The 20000-nt window shown below is 38.9% G+C and overlaps 1 long non-coding RNA gene across 3 annotated transcripts; it reads right to left on the bottom strand.

Annotated features, from left to right (window-relative positions):
• Window positions 1-10366: 10366 nt before the first annotated feature.
• LOC149135599 (uncharacterized) lies at window positions 10367-17660 on the bottom strand. Of its 3 annotated transcripts, none has more exons than XR_016241918.1 (3): window positions 15055-17175; window positions 12680-13942; window positions 10367-11456 (listed from the first exon to the last, which is right to left on the bottom strand). It is a non-coding gene; the product is annotated as an uncharacterized LOC149135599 (long non-coding RNA). The 3 variants fall into 3 exon arrangements; XR_016241919.1 differs by having other exon boundaries at window positions 16083-17170; XR_016241917.1 differs by having other exon boundaries at window positions 12680-17660.
• Window positions 17661-20000: the final 2340 nt, after the last annotated feature.

Genomic DNA, 20000 nt, shown 5'->3' on the forward strand with positions numbered 1-20000 from the left:
CAATCTATGCCAAGAAACTTTCCCCAGCATTTGTACAACTCCAGTTGCTTGATAGCTGGTTGCATGAAAATCACTGACACAAACAACCTGCACTTTCTCATTGGCATTGATTTTGCTGATATTAGACGGGAAGTGGCCAGTCGAGTCGAGACGACTAAGGTAATTAGTGATAAACACCTCTTTTTTCCTCGAAGTCAACCCTAAGCCCAATGATTGAAGTGAAGAAGCTTCCTCTGCCATGTCCAGTCTCTAAATATCTCGGGAAGAAACCAGACTCTAACAATATCTCAGAAAGAAACCATACCCTAACTCTCGATGGAAAAGCTTGAGAACGACCCCCACCTCTAACTTACATGTAAGTTCCTCTTACTGAGGATCCTCCTGGCTCAGAAGCACTATGGATACTATGGGAGACACTCAACCACTTGAGAATGAGAACGGGATGAACTAAAGTTACTTTGATCAGCTAAACTATATTTGAATGTGAGAAACAGATCTTGCTTTGGAATACTGCCTTGTCCGCCGTCTCCTACCCAATACTTGCAGCTCAACTTGTAGAGGTCAATAAAAAGACTTTTTTTCAAAGAACTGTGTAAAGAAACGGGAACTTGTCATATAACCATTACGCTTCAGAGAATCGAAAGAAGAATGAAAGTTTAAAACTAGGAAGATTAAAAATAATTTTTTTTTAATGAAATATCATCCTGCGTTATAAAAGAACGATCATAATTTCAACAGAAAGCATATTTTCAACCTGCAGTCTTGGCAACAGTTATTGGCTTCTGATGAAACCACATATGAAGAGATGTATAAAATTGCAAATAAATAAAACAATTATATAAATGAACAGTTAGTATTTGAAAAGATCGGATTTTACAATGGACGAATCAAAAGGAAATAAAAAGTATGCAGAAAAGAATATGTGTAAAGCAGTTAAATTCTATTTCACTTTGAAATAACACTATTCGAAGAAGAATCGATTATCTTCCTGGACATATACTTGAATAATTAATTAAAGTCTTCAATGCACTTTGATGAGAATACAGATATTTCGTCTTGTTCATTATTAATTGGTTTTATCAGGTATGTTCATGAAAGCAATGTAAAAAAAAATTGTTATTTTATCATGAATTGTCTACAAGGAGAGGAGATTCTAGAAAAGTGAAGACTAGATTAAAGTCACGTTTCACAAATGGTTGTGGTTGATTGAGCTCCTAGTATGAAGATAGGGGTCAAAATAAAGAACTCCATGAATGGTCTTAGTTTTTCAATTATTATTGTTACAGTGGCTAAAGAACCTCGCACGGGTGGGGCCCTCATCAATTTAGATCAGTCTAAAGCTTTCGATAGGGCCGACCATCTATACCTGACGGCGATCCTCAAGGTAGCTGGTTTCGGGCCTGTATTCAGGGGCTGGCTCGCTGCAATGCGCACCGACATCTTTTCAGTAGTCAAAGTAAATAGACATCTCTCAGAGCCGTTCAACATCATGCGCTCGGTCCGCAAGGTTGTCTCCTCCCGTCTATCTTGTACGTACTGACTCTCGAGCCAATACTACACAAACTGGAGGCGTTGAGAGGTATCCCGCGTGACCTAGGATGTGGAAGATGCGTGACAGCATATGCCAACGACGTCATTGTAGTGGTGTCGGATCATAAACACAGAAATGATCGGCACCGCTCTCAGGGACTACGAGGCGGTTTCAGGAGCGACAATTAACCAGGAAATAATCAGTGGGTTTGCGGCTCGGCACCTGGAGAAACAAGTCCATGCCGTCCAACTGCATCATTGGGCGCTGGACGGACGGACGGATCGGTTAAATTTCTCGGGGTCTGGTTCGGTCCGGACCTCCAGACCTCGGAACGAGGTAACGAGCAGGGTGACTACTCTTACCAAGAAATGGGTCGAGAGAAAGCTATCCTTGAAAGTATGTCGTGTCCGTCATCTACTATCGATTGACCGTCGTGCCTTGTCCTGGCCACCATCTGATTACGCTGGAGGGTATAATCTTCCGCTTCTTGTGGAAGAGATGCGTCCCGATGGTCAGGCGGTCTATCTGCCGTCAGCACCCGCTTAGTGGTGGCCTAGGCATGCCGTGGTTGATGATGCGCAGACAATGGCTGAGGCATCTCCAGTGCTTGCTTGACGGTGAACAGGTGTTGTCGCCTTTCGCCAGACACGTATTTCCGCAGCTAGTTTCTTTAACGGAGCTATAGTCCTGGGTAAAACAGAAACCGAGGAGGAGCATTGGGAAAGTGGAATGTCTTCAAGCGCTCACAGCTCTCAGCCAATCGGAGAGTACGGTAGGTGGAACGTCCATTTTAGCTTTTTATGGAGGATTAGTAGAGGAGAAATGCGACGACGTTCTTGGGGAGATCTTGGGCGTCGAAGAAATCAGCTAGTCACTCTTTTACGGAGAACTTTCGAGCCGGGACCGATGGATAATTTCCAAAAATCTCAGGCCTGGAAATGCTACTTTACAGGCACGGAAGTGCCGTCAGCCGAGCATGTCCGAGATGCACGCAGGACAACGGGACGGTCCTGCATGCACTCGTCCAGTGCCCGAGCATTGCTAACCTGTGGCTTTATGTCGAACAACTGCTGTCATGTATGGGGCGGATCCGGCTGTCGACTGAATCCATCGTGAAGATGGCCCTGCCGCCTTTCTTTAACCGAGAAGGAAAAGCTGTTTTTAAATGCCTGGTGGCCATAGTGAAAGCGGTTGTATGGTGGACGAGATTGAAGGGGCTGAAGACAAACACTTTTTTTTTTACCAATCCCTGATCAACTTCTTCAAGTTTCACTTGAAAAGGAAAATAAGGGTAGAGTGGGAAGTGTTGTCTTGTAGTCAGTCTGCTGAAAGGTGGATGAAAGTGTTGAGAATATGCGAGTGAACGGGCCCGTCCTGAGCATACGCCTCTAGTTGGGGGAAAAAAGGAAAAGAAAAAAGGCACCTACACCAAAAGTCAGGGTACCCATAGTTTTTTCATGGCGATTTTCTATGAGCAGCCCTCGAACGTCTCCTCCTTATTGAGGATTACACATTGTTGATTTTTTTCTTTTTTCAAATTTTGTCTCGCAAAACCCTCACCACACACAATCACACACCACATACACACGCACATTCTTTATTTTGTTGTCCATAATGTTTTTCTTAATGTAAACCCTTCTGGCTAATAAAGAAATCATCATCATCAACATCATCATCATCATCATTATCATCATCATCACCATCACCACCACCACCACCACCACCATCATCATCATCATCATCATCATCATTATAATTATTATTATTATTGAGTGAGAGAGCAGTGCATGCCATCAAAGTGACACTGGGTAAAGTATGAAGCCCAGTATACCCATCATGACTACTCGTCTGATAAGGGTACACCAGGCACATGCATCACAACCATATGTGCGCAACACGGTGATCTCATATCAAGATAAACATCGCATGACCACGCAGGTGGAGCCCAGTTAGAATTTTCTTCAGGTCGAGCAGCCCATCCCGCTCAAAAGGTCCCTGAATATTATTATCATCATCATCATTATTATTATTATTATTATTATTATTATTATTATTATTATTATTATTATTTTATTATTATTATTATTATTATTATTATTATTATTATTATTATTATTATTATTATTATTATTATTATTATTATTATTATTATTATTATTATTGTTATTTGCTGCGTTTCTGGGCTTATATAACTACAGTTTCTTCCTCGAAGCTTGTTCAATTTGTGAAGATTTATCACGGAAATCTGTTACCATCTTACGGCACATTGAAAACTAATTCTGCCGCATTCACTCATAGGGGTATGAATAGGATATGACTGCTGACTCAGTACCCGCTTCTCCACTGATAAAGATTGGTTCAAATATGCGTGGGAAATGTCTGGACTAGTCTCTCACATCACCAAATATATTTTGGAGCCGCAAATATGTATATTTGCATACACATTGGCAATCACGCATGAGCACACTATCATAAATATGTGAGTATACGTATATATGTATGTGTGCGCGTGTATATGAGTGTGTGTGTGTGTGTGTGTGTGTGTGTGTGTGTGTGTGTGTGTGTGTGTGTGTGTGTATGTGTGTGTGTGTGTGCGCGCGCATACATATATACATACATACATACAGGCTGCAGTGAATAAATTGTCGTCTAAATTACGTAAAAATAAAAATTACACTGACATCTTATTTTAACAGATATATTTACCAAAATTACATAAAAATATCTTGAAATACTAAAGAGTAAATTTATTCAATAAAATCGCCATTTGCTTCAACCACAGCCTCCAGGCAACTTCGGAATCTCCTGCAACTCTTCTGGACGGTCTCTTTCTTTAAGTTGGTGAATACTGCCATAATCCTTGCCTTCAGTTCATCTTTGGTGTTACAAGTAGTTTTCTTGGTCTCTCGCTCAACTGCAGCCGTCACATAATAATCAAGGGAGTTGCAGTCTGAGGAGTTAGGTGGCCAGATGTTAGGGGTGATGTGGTTGCAGAAATTGTCTGACAGCTATGACTGGTTTCTCCTACTTGTGCGGCATAGTACAGAGTCCTGTTGCCAGTCATAGGGTGTTCTAGCAGCCACCCTCTTGACCCAGGGCAGTACTACCTCCTTCAGACACTTGATGTTGGCCTTCGTGTTGAGTCTGAGGCCGTGTGGGAAGATGAATGGTGGCATAACGTCACCATCACTAGTGTTCACTCCAAACACCATGATGTTGACTGGATGTTTGATTTTTATCACTCTCGGTACATATTTTGGGCGGTTCTGTGTGTTCACCATCTGATCCTGGCAGTAAATTTTCTCGTTTGAGAAAAACCAAAGCATGTTCGGTTGGAGGGTATGCTTGAGTTTGTTCAAAAGCTTCATAGCACAGACTTTCTTCTTGTCCTTGGTGGCTTGGGATAAAAATTGGCCCTTTCTCATCTTGTATGAGGAATACCAAATGTCTTCAGGCACTACCTGCCTGATAAGAAACTCAGACACTGCCATATCCCTGGCGATGGACCTGATTGACTTGGAAGGATCGCTGTCAATCATGGCCTGGATCTCAGCCACAAATTCAGGACTTCTTTTCTTCTCAGAATGATCAGAGCGAGTTTTCCGAGCTGCAGTACCTTTGTAATCACCATTAGACTCATCCAACTCTTTTCGAATCCTCTACACTCTCCTCAGATTGACACACACTTACTCTGAAATGTTCATACAAGAGCTTCCGGCGCGAATGCCAAACAGTACAGCATATCGTTTCCAAATTTCTGGCAGAGTGAATAGCGTTATAGTGCTGTTTTTTCATAGACTGTGCCCAACTGACCCTACTATACGGTGTAGTCGACAAACACAAAAACAAAGAATGCGCATGCGCGAAATTAAAAAAATATAAAATGGCGACAATTTACTCACTGCATCCTGTATTTGTATGTGTATATATATATATATAGATAGATATATAGGGCAGGGAATCGTCAATTAGTAATAAAATTAATAATTAACAATTTTGCCGAGTAGCTCAGTATGAAAAAACCTTCCGTTAGAGAAAAAATTTGTAGTTTGGAATCAGTAGTTCTTTGACTGCTATTTCTGAATTCTCAGTATGTTGGAGAAGCAGGCTCCTGCTAATCCCTGTATATTTATGATTATATAGATAGATAGATAGATAGATATTTCTCTCTCTCTCCCTCTCTCTCTCTCTCTCTCTCTCTCTCTATATATATATATATATATATATAGAGAGATAGATAGATATATATTATATATATATATATATATATTATATATATATATATATATATGTGTGTGTGTGTGTGTGTGTGTGTGTGTGTGTGTGTGTGTGTGTAAACGGAGATAATTTTGATAAATCAAGATTCTGCATTCGTTCCCCACCTCTCCCTCCCCCCTCTCTCTCTGTCCACAGACACACACACATACACACACATACGCACATGCTTACATACACGCACACACAGAGCTCTGAGTGCGCTGCTTCTAATTGTAAAGATAGATGTAAGCTAATGAACGTGATCACATGACTCCTATTCTTTTGTCAATCATTAACATGTGTGTGCATGTACATATATATACATATATATACATATATATATACATATATATATATATATATATATATATATATATATATATATATATATATATATATATATATATATATATATATATATATATATATACACACACACATACATACATGCATACATACACACACATAAATGTATATATGTGTACATTTGTTCATAAAGACATACACCAGACACACATACATATACATTTGAGTCGTGTGTGTCGTGTGTGTGTGTGTGTGTGTGTGTGTGTGTGTGTGCGCGTATGTGTGTGTGTGTGAGTGTGAGTAAGTGTGAGTGTAATCGCGCGCGTTTTGGTGTGTGTGTGTATCAGATTCATAACTTTCCTTAAACAGAGCTTTCTTTGTTTTCGAGAATTCCTGACAACATCAACAGCAAACCAAGATAGTTAAAGCTCTCACCAAACTTCTAAACAACCGTATCTTTTTACGCCATTAATTATCTCTTAACTCCACAACTAAATTAATTGTCACCACCACCATCATCATCCTCATTACTACCACCACCATCATCATCATCATTATCACTGCGACCAATACCTTTTACTAGTGTCCATAGCTTCACCAGCACTGCCATCAACATCACCACAATTACGACGACCACCAAGGTCAACGCCAATGCCATCGGCACCACCAACCGGTGTTATTGTTAAATGACACGTTATATTTCTGGCAACCTCTTATTCTTGTGTGTGTGTGTGTGTGTGTGTGCGTGCGTGCGCGCGCGCGTAATGAATGAGGTAAGCTGAAAATGGAGTTCACGAGAATTTTTATTCGCAACGATCGTTTCGACCTGCATGGATCAGTCCATTACGGGTGAAATACTATACAACTGGTTGTGTTGCAGCCACCGGTGCAGATGCATCTTGTCAGGTTGGCAACAATAACATGCCAAGAGAAACCGATTATATTTAGCAAGATATCCTCTTTAAAACCAGACACCTGACGAGATGTATCTGCACCAAAGGATGCAACACAACCAGTCGTAAGTATTCCAGCCGCAATGGAACGGTGCAAGATGGGTCGAAACGATCGTTGTGATGAATAAAGATTCTCATAAACTCCATTTTCGCTTTCCTCTTTCATTCTAAACTCAACGAACACTGCGGGATTCCTAAGGTAGATCCAGTAACACCTGTATCAAAACTGTGGATGGCATCAGGTAACCTAAAAAGTGAAAGTGCTTCAATTGACATACTAGTAACCGTATAGCTACCGAAAAGCACTGTAATGGTTGAATTATAAATAGGAAACAGTGGCACAAGTCTTTGCCTCTATACATTCAGTGAAGCTTTACAATAGCGTCGTACGGTTATCGACTGCTATTTCCAGCAAACATTGGTACCTTGCTGTGCCATTATTTCCTATATATATACGTGTGTGTGTGTGTGTGTGTGTGTGTGTGTGTGTGTATGTGTGTGTGTGTGTGTGCGTGTATGTGTGTGTGTCTGTGTATAAAATCTTTTATCTTTTTCTTGTTTTAGTCGTTAGACTACGGTCATGCAAGGGCACCGCCTTGTAAGGTTTTAGTCGAGCAAATCGACGCCAGTTTTTTTTTTTAAGCCTAGTTTTTATTCTATCACGTAAAGATACTAACACCGGTTATCAAGCGGTGGTGGGAAATAAACATGGACACACAGACGTACACACAAACAACCTACGTTGGACTCCTCATTCGTATCATCATCGAATCTGGAGCTTAACTATAGTCTGTCCATTGCACTTACTCAGTATTACCTGACAACTTTGGGTCATTTTGACACCAATACCTCTCATACCCTTGATGTGTATATATATATATATATATATATATATATATATATATATATAAAAGGTTGAAAAGGAATCATACGAGTTGATACGTATAAGGAAAATAAGACAAAGTAGAGAATGGTAAAATAATTTTATCATGAAGAACATTTTAGTACTGGTTTCAATCTTTGCGACTGAGTAAAGCATGAGAAATAATTAAATTGTGGAAAAATTAAATGAATTAAATGGCTGTGTGGTAAGTAGCCTGCTTACTAACCACATGGTTCTGGGTTCAGTCCCACTGCGTGGCACTTTGGGCAAGTGTCTTCTACTATAGCCTCGGGCCGACCAAAGCTTTGTGAGTGGATTTGGTAGACGGAAACTGAAAGCTAGTCGTATATATGTATATATATGCGTGTGTGTGTGTGTGTGTGTATGTTTGTGTGTCTGTGTTTGTCCCCATCATCGCTTGACAACCGATGCTGGTGTGTTTACGTCTGCGTAACTTAGCGGCTCGGCAAGAGACCGATAGAATAAGTACTAGGCTTACAAAGAATAAGTCCTGGGATCGATTTCTTCGACTAAAGGCGGTGCTCCAGCATGACCACAGTCAAATGACCGAAACAAGTAAAAGAGTAAAAGAGAGAGTATATATATATATTCGTGTAACATTGTTCGTTTTTTTAACCTCCTTTTTTTTGTATACATTCGCTGCTTTCTTCCAAGGAATCTAGTTCTTTTAGCCTAGTTTTTCCTTGGGGCTGACCAGATTGGAGCGACCTCGAGTATAACCAGCCGAAATTGCAAAGATTATCTGGAAATTGACTGATGAAAGAAAACTTCGAATAACCTGTCCTTGTTTTCTTTGTATCGTCTATCTGGATGTTTTGTTGTCCCTTTCTTGTATCACCTAACTGTCTGGATGTTTTGCGTTCTTGTCCCATTTTGTATTATATATATATATATATATATATATATATATATATATATATATATATATATATATATGCTTTTATATATGCGTTTATATATGCGTTTATATATATATATATATATATATATATAGATCAGACACGCACACACAGACATATATAGAGAGAGGAGGGATAGATAGATAGATAGATAGATAGATAGATAGATAGATAGATAGATAGATAGATAGATAGATCTCCAATTGTTCCCCGACCTCATATCTCTTTACCCTAGTTTTTGAACCCTAATTCCTTCAAACCCGTCGCTCTTGTTTTCTATTTGACCCTATTTCCTCACTCCCAAACGAAATAGTTTTGATCGTGCATGGAAATAATAACAAGAGCTACAAACATTGAAATAGATTAATAGTGGTAGTACTGGTTGCAATGGTGTTGGTGGTAGCGTTGAAGTCGTAGCTGTTTAACCGCAGGTTAACGCTAGTAGGACTAACAAAAATAATTTGATAATGGAAGTACTTTGATAATGGAAGTACTTCGTGTTGGTGATTGTTGTTGTAGTTGTTGTTAGCGCTCTTTTATTACCACCGCCTTCGCTAAGGTGGGGGTATTGTTTCAGTCGTTTTTGTTTGTTTGTTTGTTTGTTTATTGGTTTGTCCGTGGACAAGATATCTCAAGAACCGCTGGATGGATTTGGATGAAACTTTCAGAGATGTTTGACCTCGTGACTGGCATGAACTGATTAGATTTTGGGATCGATCCGGTACCAGACAAGGATTCTGGATTATTTTTCCTGATCTTTTACTTAATTTTTGAGAGGGGTCGGGTTCATTATTAGTATTCTCGTTTATGAGAACAGTCGAGTTTATTTCAGATATACACATTTTAAAAATCATCCCCAGCTAATCATTAAGAGGTCGTTGGTGTTGCCTTGGCGGAGGTTTGGGCTCTCTGAGTGCTCTAGCTATTATTTTTTTCTGTGTTTTTCTGGCGGCGGTGGGTGTGGTAGTTCATGTGATGTTGCGGTGGGGTTGATAGTGGGTAAGAGAGTGCTAACTCAGTGATGGTAATGGTGGTGGTGGTTTTGGTGGCGGTGGTCATGTTGTGGCTGGTTGCTTAGATAGTCTGGTCGATAACGTGAGATATTACACACACATACATATATATAATACATATATATATATGTATACATATATATATATATATATACATATACATATGTATGTATGTATGTATGTATGTATGTATGTATATATATATATATATATATATATATATATATATATATATATATATATATATATATATATATATATATATATATATATGGGAGAATGTACGAAAAAAAAACAACAACAGACGAGGACAGGTGGTGTAAACAACAAAAGGATGTATTAGTTTGACGCTCGGGAATACAGAAAGTCTTTAACGTTTCGAGCTACGCTCTTCAACAGAAAGAATACGGAGAAATCAAGGAGAAAAACACGGAGAAAAAAATTGAATGGTGTTTGGTCAACGATCTACCATGGCTAGGGTTGGACAAAGTAATGGAAACACCTTAAAATTTCAAACTAATTTATTTTAATATGGGGTAGGACCGCCTTTGGCAGTAATTACAGTTTGAATTCTACCAGGTATGGACTCGTACAAAGTTTGAATTGCTTCCAAAGGAATTTTTTCCATTCTTCAGCTGAAACAGTCTCCAGTTCTTGCAGTGATGATGGTGGAGGATATCGACTCCTTACTTGTTTTTCTAAAATGCACCATAAATGTTCAATAACATTGAGATCTAGGGACTGTGTTGGCCAGATAAGATGTTAAGCTTCACTAGAATGTTCCTCGCGCCATTCAGTAACAACTTTAGCTGTGTGAATTGGTGCATTATCATTCTGAAAGATTGCGTTTCCCTCCGGAAACAGTTCCGCAACCATAGGATGAATTTGATCTGATAATATGCTTAAATAGTCTTGACTATTAATTCTGCCATGAAGGGAAACCACTGGGCCAACGGATTTCCAAGATATAGCCTTCCACATCATCACAGATCCTCCTCCATGTTTAACAGTTGGAAGAAGGCAGTCTGGGTCAAATGCTTCTTTTGGCTGTTTCCATACGTACACTCGACCGGTGGTCGGAAATAAAGTAAAGGACGACTCGTCTGAGAAAATAACATTCTTCCACTGCTCTAGGGACCAATTCTTTGGGTTTTTACTCCACTCTGAACGCTTTACAACATTTGTTTTTGAAAGTAGTGGTCTTCTGATTGCAGCCCTCCCGTGAAATCCGGCTTTGCGCAGCTCCCGGCGAACAGTGTTTGTGGAAACATGGTTCTCGAGGTGGTCATTATGCTCTGCAGTAATTTTGGGAGCTGTATATTTGTGATCCTTTCTAACAATTAGCGTAAGAGTCCGACGGTCCCTATCAGAAAGTTTTGGTTTTCATTCGGAGTCTTGTTTCGACGAGGAGGTTTTTCCGTTTTTCTCAAAGGTTGTCATTACTTTCGAGACAGTACTTCTTGATACATCAAACATTTCGGGTGTCTTCATTACGCTAGTGCCTGCCATATGAGCACCGACAATTTGACCTCTTTGAAAGTCCGATAGATCTGTCATTTTTATGAATCTTAATTACCTTTTTTCTGATGATATCTGAAAATAAACAGCAATTTTAGCAAAACATATTAAGCAACACTAATAGTAAATCAAAAAATATTAAAATAAACAAGCATTTGACTGTTTTATAGGTATTTCAAAACTATGATGCTATGATGCTGGGTGTTTCCATTATTTTGTCCAACCCTGTATGTATATATATATATATATATATATATATATATATATATATATATATATATATATATATATATATATATATATATATATATATATATACACACATATATAACTACATGTATATACGCAGTCTCTATCTATCAGATTCACTTACAACGCTTACCGAAGGTGACACGCAGTGAGACCGAACCCAAAACCATGTGACAAGAAATCGAGTTTTTTTACCATACACACACACACACACACACACACACACACTCTCTCTCTCTCTCTCTCTCTCTCTCTCTCTCTCTCTCTCTCTCCTTCTCTCTTTCCTTATTCACGCACATATAGTACATTCGCACCCGACGGGCTTCCACGCATTTTCCGTCTACCAAATTCTCACACAAGGCATTTGTAGGCCCGCGGGTATAATAGAAAGCACTTGCCGAAGTTACCACACAGAGATACTGAAAACTCGCAGTTGCAAAGCAAGCTTCTTAACCATACAGCTATGCAATTGGTTCTACTCTAATTTGCAAAACATTGCAATTATTGACAACGTGTAACTATTAATAAAAGCATTATACTACTTGAGATCCAATAGAAATGTAAGCTAAACGTATGGGCGTTTAGTTTTAACAGATAAATGATTGAAATCTCGCTGTGACATATAGATAATTTGATTAAACCACATGTTATTCTATATAATGTCTAAAACGACTGACTGCGATAAACATACAATCACTCTGGTTGTGTAAATAAGACACCGCGGTGAATACTACGTCTCTGCCTGCAGGACCGATTCGAAAAAACAAACCACGAGACGTTTCGACGAACTATTGTTATCACATGAAGAGGGCTTACTCAGAATACGAGGAAGAAAGAGATGCCTCCCACTCCTCTCTCTCTCTCTCTCTCTCTCTCTCTCTCTCTCTCTCTCTCTTTCTGTATGCTCAAACAACGCAGTCGTCGTATGTGTGTGTGTGTGTGTGTGTGTGCACTATTTGTATGTGTTATATTATGTTTTAAATATAAACAATATTAGTTGTCAAAAAGATCCCTGATTTGAGAATAAAGCAGGACGATAAAACACATACCACTGGAGTCGATGTAATCGACTAACTCCTTCCTCCGAAATTGCTGATCTTCCACCATGGTCATCATCATCATCATCATCATCATCATCATCATTATTATTATTATTATTATTAAGGTAGCGAGCTGGTAGAATCGTCCTTCTTTACATCATCATAATCATCATCATCATTATTATTATTATTATTATTATTATTGAGTGAGAGAGCAGCGCATGCCATCAAAGTGACACTGGAGTAAAATATACGAAGCCCATTATACCCATCATGACTACCCGTCTGATAAGGGTACACCAGGCACATGCATCATAACCATATGTGCGCGACATGGTGATCTCATATCAAGATAAACAGCGTATGACCTCGCATGTGGGTCCCAGTTAGAATTTTCTTCAGGTCGAGTAGCCCATCCCGCTCAAAAGGTCCCTGAATAAGGGTTGTTTAAGGATGTTGAGCAAAACACCCATGTTTCCAAAGGTGAATTATTCAAACCCCAAAGAATTCCTCTCAACACATGGCTATGATGCTCCCCCACTACTTCTGCTCATGATCAGAGATGCACATATCGTCATCCACCAAGGGATATGCTCAACTGGTTAAGGTCAAACAACTGACAAGCAAATCTGTGGTATTAAGCAGAATATTTACTGTAGCCCATCTCTAATACCAAGACATTATTATTATTATTATTATTATTATTATTATTATTATTATTATTATTATTATTATTATTATTATTATTATTATTATTAAGGCAGTGAGCTGGTAGAATCGTCCTTCTTTACACTCTGAGCTTAAATTCCGCCAGGGTTGACTTTGCCTTTCATTCTTTCGGGTTCGATGAAATAGGTACCAGTCGAGCACTGGGGTCGATGCAATCGACTACCCCCTCCCCCAAATTTCAGGCCTTGTGTCTGTGGTAGAAAAGATTATTTTTGTTGTTGTTGTCGTTGTCGTCATCGTCGTCGGTGATGGTGGTGGTGGTGGTGATAGTGGTGGTGGTGGTGATAGTGGTGGTATTGTTCTTATTAAAGGCGGCGAGCTGACAAAATCACTGGTACGCCGGACAAAATGCTTAGCGACATTTCGTCCGTCTTTACGTTCTGAGTTCAAATTGCGTTGCGGTCGACTTTGCCTTTCACCTCTTTCAGGGTCGATAAAATGAGCACCAGTTGATCCCTGGGATCGATGTAATTTACTAATCCTCTCTCCACCAAATTTCAGGGTTTGTCAAGATAGTAGAAAGAATTATTAGTGATATAAAGTCTGAAAAAGAAAAGAAATTATTCCTTCCAGTCTTTTCTGATGATTGGTTGGTTTATCTGATCACATGGTAAATCTGGCATGGAACCGATTGATAAATTGACTAATTTGCTAGTAGGATATTGTATTGCCTTAGTTATAATATAAATGATATTAGATAGATAGATAAATAGATAGATAGATAGATAGATAGATAGATAGATAGATAGATAGATAGATAGATAGATAGATACAAAATATGGGGGTTTAGTTCACATGTGATCTAAACGACTAGGTACGCTGGGTAAGTACTGTAACGGATCACCAAGGCTCCAAGGTCATCGCTGAGACGGGAGTTATGGAACCATTGTTGATTTCCGATATAGCGGATATATAATTGTTAAAGAAAACAGCAAACGCTAAGGCAAGACAAACATCTCAAGTTATAAGCGTTATTATTATTGGAAAAATTTAAAGTCTTACAGCTGTTTCTAGGATATCCCAAAGTATTAGATATTCCGTCATTGGAGACATATAGGGAAAATGTCCTCTATGTCATCGTTTCATTAATCTGTATTATTCACATTTTTCATATTTATCTCCGATGATGGAATATCCCATACTTTGGGATATCCCAGAAACAGTTGTAAGACTAAATTTTTCCAATAATAATAACGTATATGACTTGAGATGTCTGTCTTGCTTTAGCGTTTGCTGTCCGCTTTAACAATTAGATAGATAGATAGATAGATAGATAGATAGATAGATAGATAGATAGATAGAAGTGAATACAAGGTTTGACTAATAAACATCCGGAGTGTTGCCATAGTAACGAAGCTAAAACACGCTGCTGTGCATGCGTACTAAGTTTTAACGTTTTAGCTCACTTCCGCTGCTTACATTAGTCCTTGGAAGGAACGTGTGCAGTTCCTTCCAAGGCCCGAGAACAAAATTCGCTTAGGTGGTGCAAACCCAGGTCTAAATTTTCTACGAAAACCGTGGATTTTTTTCAATGCTGGCATTAAAACAAATGCAGTTATTATAATAATTTTTATTATTATGAGAGTCAACTGAAATGCTCACAAGCTGAGCAAACATTTTCATAGATTGTGAGTAAATGACATAATTCCTCTTACTGTCCACACACTTCCATCAGTAGTTGCAGTGCCTGGATCGCACTGGTAAAGACGCTATACTGTTGATCAAAATAATCAACAACAGCAGATAAGACGTCATCATCACATCGATACTGGTGCCCAGCCGAGTGTTTTTTCATGTTGGGAAACATGATAATCAGATTATAATCAGATAATCACTAACATAGAGAGGGCAATCAGCCAGTTCAAACACAGCCACACACAGCAGCCATTGAAACCAAGGACTTGTGTACTGAAAGATTGTCCTCATGAGACAAGACTCCATTCATCAATTTCTCTGGTCGCCGGGTCTTCATAGACTTTCGAAACTGCCTTAGCAAGTTGGCATTGAATTTTCCATTGCTGCTGTGATCATTTTGAAGATTATCGATAAACACAATATTTTTTGCATTTACATATAGTATATATAATAATATGAAGTATATTTTGTATTTTAAAATGTTCAATTTCCGAAATATATCAAGCGAAACAAGCATAAGCAGTAAAAGTACAAATTGCAAGTATTTCAAAATATGAGACGCTACATCACGAAACTAACAAAAAAGAATATAGTGGTGCTTGTGTTCCAAAGGTACGAGTAATTCTGTGAAGAAAAATACATTGGTTTCCAGTGCAGCTTGTACATGGTAATGTGTGCGGAGTAAACGCAAAACATGGCGTCAAAGATCTCTGGTGACAGTTCTCTCCCCTCTGGCTATCATAAAAGAAATTCCTTACTTGTAGCCATCTGCTGGCTCAAAACAGACCACACATTTGTAGGTCTGGCAAGCGGTCTCTTTCGATGACTTAAAGCATCCAGTTGGCACGAACGGGTATGGCCATGTGACCACTTGTAGAAAACAGGCAAAATATGCCAATTGGCAGCTACCTAAGCCTAGACAGCAAAATAATAAACATAGCATTCGCTACTCTCATATGAGACAGAAGAATCAAGTAAGCTTCTCTTCTACAGCTACCAACCACGGAGCACCAAGTAGTGCATATAGAAAGTAAAAAGGAAAACATACCCTTCATTTAGGTTAGAAAAGATTGTGCACGACAAACATTTGTCAAGTATATAGAAGAAGTAGAATAAGTGGGAGCAGTTCTGGTCCTCTTGGGTAATAATCGAATGAACACGATTGTGAATGCAAATGGCCGAAATGGGGTTCTTCTGAATAGTCTTGGGCAATATGTTACTCTATTGAGTGCGTAGCCTGCACATCAAAGAGGTGTTCCAGGTAGGGTCTCTACATCACCGAATTGGGATATCACAGCTCCGATACTACGGAAATGTGGTTAAAATGTTTCAGGAAAGAATCAATAGACAGAATTTACGGGCAAAAGCAATTGACAGGAAACTCAGCGGAAGATCATGAGAAAGTTGTTTGGATAACATCTATGAGCTCGGTTGGTCACTTTTCGGGTTCCAGCTGAATCATTTGGAGACGGTTGATTGTGAAGGGACACGATGGGAGACGGGCTTGAGGAATATTGCCTCATAATACTTCCAAGAATTTAGTGGATGAAGACAAGTGGAGATTTACATACACAAATAATCCACACTAATAAAAACATATAGCTGTATATATATATTGGTTTCAACGTTTGGCACAAGGCCAGCAATTTCAGTGGAGGGGGAAACGCGATAACACCGACTCCAGTGTTCAACTGGTACTTATTTTATCGACCCGGAAAGGATGAAAGGCAAGGTCGACCTCGGCGGAATTTGAACTCAGAAGGTAAAGCCGAACGAAATACAGCTAAGAATTTTGTCCGGCATGCTAACGATTCTGCCAGCTCACCGCCTTTATATCAGTATATGTTGGAGGACAGATAGGTATGCACACACACACACACACACACACACACACACACACACACACACACACACACACACACACACACACAAAGACACACAGACAAACACACAAACACACACACACATAAATGTATATACAAACACCCACCCACACGCATATACACACAAACAGAAACACACACACACATTAATGTAAATACATACATACATCATATATGTAAATATTTGTTTGTGTACATGTATGCGTGTGCTATTGTGTGCGTGCGCGTGTAGCGTCTACGTGTGAAATTCATTCAAGAATTTCTCGTCTCGTGCACAGTTTTCTATATTTCTTCATACTGTCTTTATGACGTCACAATGTGGGAAACGTTTTCTCCAAGACCTTCGTTACAAATAATATTCAGTCTCTTTCAACCTTTCGCGGTGATTAGAGGCTAGGGAATGTGTGCGCCGGGGGACGCACCCGAACACCTGAAGACTAGAGTGAAGTCAGAGTCATCTTCACCTTGTTTTTGGTGTTTGTGGGGATATTTTGAGCGGACTCTCACAAGTGTGCCCTCCACACAATTGTTTCCTCATAACTTTCAGCAAAAATGGATATCTTTTAGGGAAATATTCTACAAATACCTCTCAGATAGCGTACATTACGACTATATCGGAATTTAATGTGAAAAAAATAGAGATCGTGCACAAATATATATTGACACACATCCGAATGTTTTTTTCAAAATTTCATGTTCCATCTGGTGGATGTATATGCTATGTGTGTCAGCATATATGTTTGTACTTCCGCGAATTTTTCTTTTTTATTTCACATTAAATTCCGATATAATCGTAATCTACACCTACTAAGAGGTATTTGTAGAACATTTCTTTTAAAATAGACCCATTTCCCTGGAAATTATCAGGAAACAAATTCGGAGATACAATTGTGTGGGTCTGCCGTTTTATGCACCTTTGAGTTCTTAAACACCCTCTGTAACATGCTGGTTGGTACCATAACATAGTTACAAGGTGTCCGGTATTGTTCCTTCACCGTATGAACTCTTAGCCAGGCAATTTCAGGACAGGAAACCTGGAGGTTCCAGCCAGAAACGATACATCACTCTCGATATATTCACACCATCTTATGGACACGAAATAATAGTTACTCAACATTTAGTCCACCGTTAGATGTAGAGTGTTGGGTTATACGTTTGGTAAGCGGTTAAATAAAACACAAGTTTGCTGCTGTTAAAATGTTTAATAAAATTTTCTTCAGATTTCGATTACAGAGATAGCTAAATTCCGCCTTTCTGTGGCCCTCTATCTCAATCTATATTTGCTTTATATAAACATATTATAACTTCTTGGAAAACGAATAATACCGGGATTGAAAATCTACTCTTCATTTGATTCTTGAACATCCAGTACAGGGATCTGATACAAAAGCATTTGTGTTGCTATTTCTTGCAGGTAAAGCTTGGCTGATTCACGCCATCTTGTTTGGCATTTGTCAGATGACGTCAAGGATAAAGGGGGAGATAAATGACATTCGCTTCGTGAATTTTACGTCCAGATAAGAATTGTCAATATGACAATTTGGCCAACACTTGGAATTCAACTTGGGACTGAAACAATACAAGGACGCATTATAGAATTAATTCTCTTCCGTCCTCAACGTCTGATCAAACACCAACAAGTCATATAGTCATTATAGAGGTATTAAAATCATGTTATTTAACTCGCTTTAGTTTTGGACTGGAAGCCCAATTAGCCCTCCGCAGGATGCAACTCAAATGTCCGCACGTAACGTGACTTTTAAGTTAATCTCTAATAAATTATAGTAGTTGCTTCATTAATTGTTTGATATTTTTCATATATCACTATAGGTGTGAACACAATTTGACAATATGACATTGGTTACAAGTATATACTGCGTTTGGGTTTTAAAATGTGCAACATCTCTCTCTCTCTCTTTCCCTGTCTCTCTCTCATGCCCACACAACCACACACGCTTGAATATGGGCTTTCTTCAAGTTACTTTTGTCCCTAAACATTTGTTCACTTAAATTTTCAGATGTTTCTTCCTTACTTCCTCTCGTATCAACCCTTAGACACTGAGACACTTACCTAATGTACGTAAACTTTTCACTCTGCCTAACTGAAAAACACGAAACCACTGACTGTATCTGTAAAATAAAAACTCGTATATATATACTGACACACATCCGAATATTTTTTCAAAATTTCATGTTCCATCTGGTGGATGGATATGTTATGTGTGTCAGTATATATGGGTGTACTTTCGCGAATCTTTTCATTTTTTTTTTTTTTTCACATTAAATTCCGATATAATCTTAATCTGCACCTTCTGAGAGGTATTTGTAGAACATTTCTTTAAAACTAGATCCGTTTCCCTGGAAATTATCAGGAACAAATTCGGGCATACAATTGTGTAGGTCTGCCGTTTTATGCACCTTTGAGTTCTTAAACACCTTCTGTAACACGCTGGTTGGTACCATAACATAGTTATAAGGTGTCCGGTATTGTTCCTCCAACCGTATGAACTCTTAGTCAGGCAATTTCAGGACAGGAAACCTGGAGGTTCCAACCAGAAACGATACTTCACTTTCGATATATTCACACAGAAAATTTCATCTTAAACCATCGTGTAAGGGGATATGATAGTAAGGATCGGTAAATAAAAATCGTACATTAAATATTCCTTTTCACTATAAGAAATTTGGTGGAGTGAGAATTCGATCATATTGACTAGTACTTACATTCTTTTCTATCCTAGGCACAACTCCCGAAATTCTGGGGGAGGGTACCAGTCGATTAGATCGAGGCCAGTATGCAACTGGTACTTAATTTATCGATCCCGAATAGATAAAAGACAAAGTCGACCTCGGCGAAATTTGAACTCAGAACGTGAAGGCAGACGAAATACCGTTGCAGTTTTCAGCACACCAGCATGTGACCACCTCCTTTGTTGAAGTGCTGTAATCAATTATTGCCACGATTTTTGCTGATTTAAGTGAATACCTCTTCTAACCACAGACTGTGAAGCTCTGTGGTGCTCAGTATAGTACACATTGACAGCAACGAAAGATCTCCCTTTCCGTGGCTTCAAGTATGTGGA

Source organism: Octopus bimaculoides, chromosome 5, assembly GCF_046866305.1.
Source record: "Octopus bimaculoides isolate indiv1 chromosome 5, ASM4686630v1, whole genome shotgun sequence".
NCBI classification, from domain to species: domain Eukaryota; kingdom Metazoa; phylum Mollusca; class Cephalopoda; order Octopoda; family Octopodidae; genus Octopus; species Octopus bimaculoides.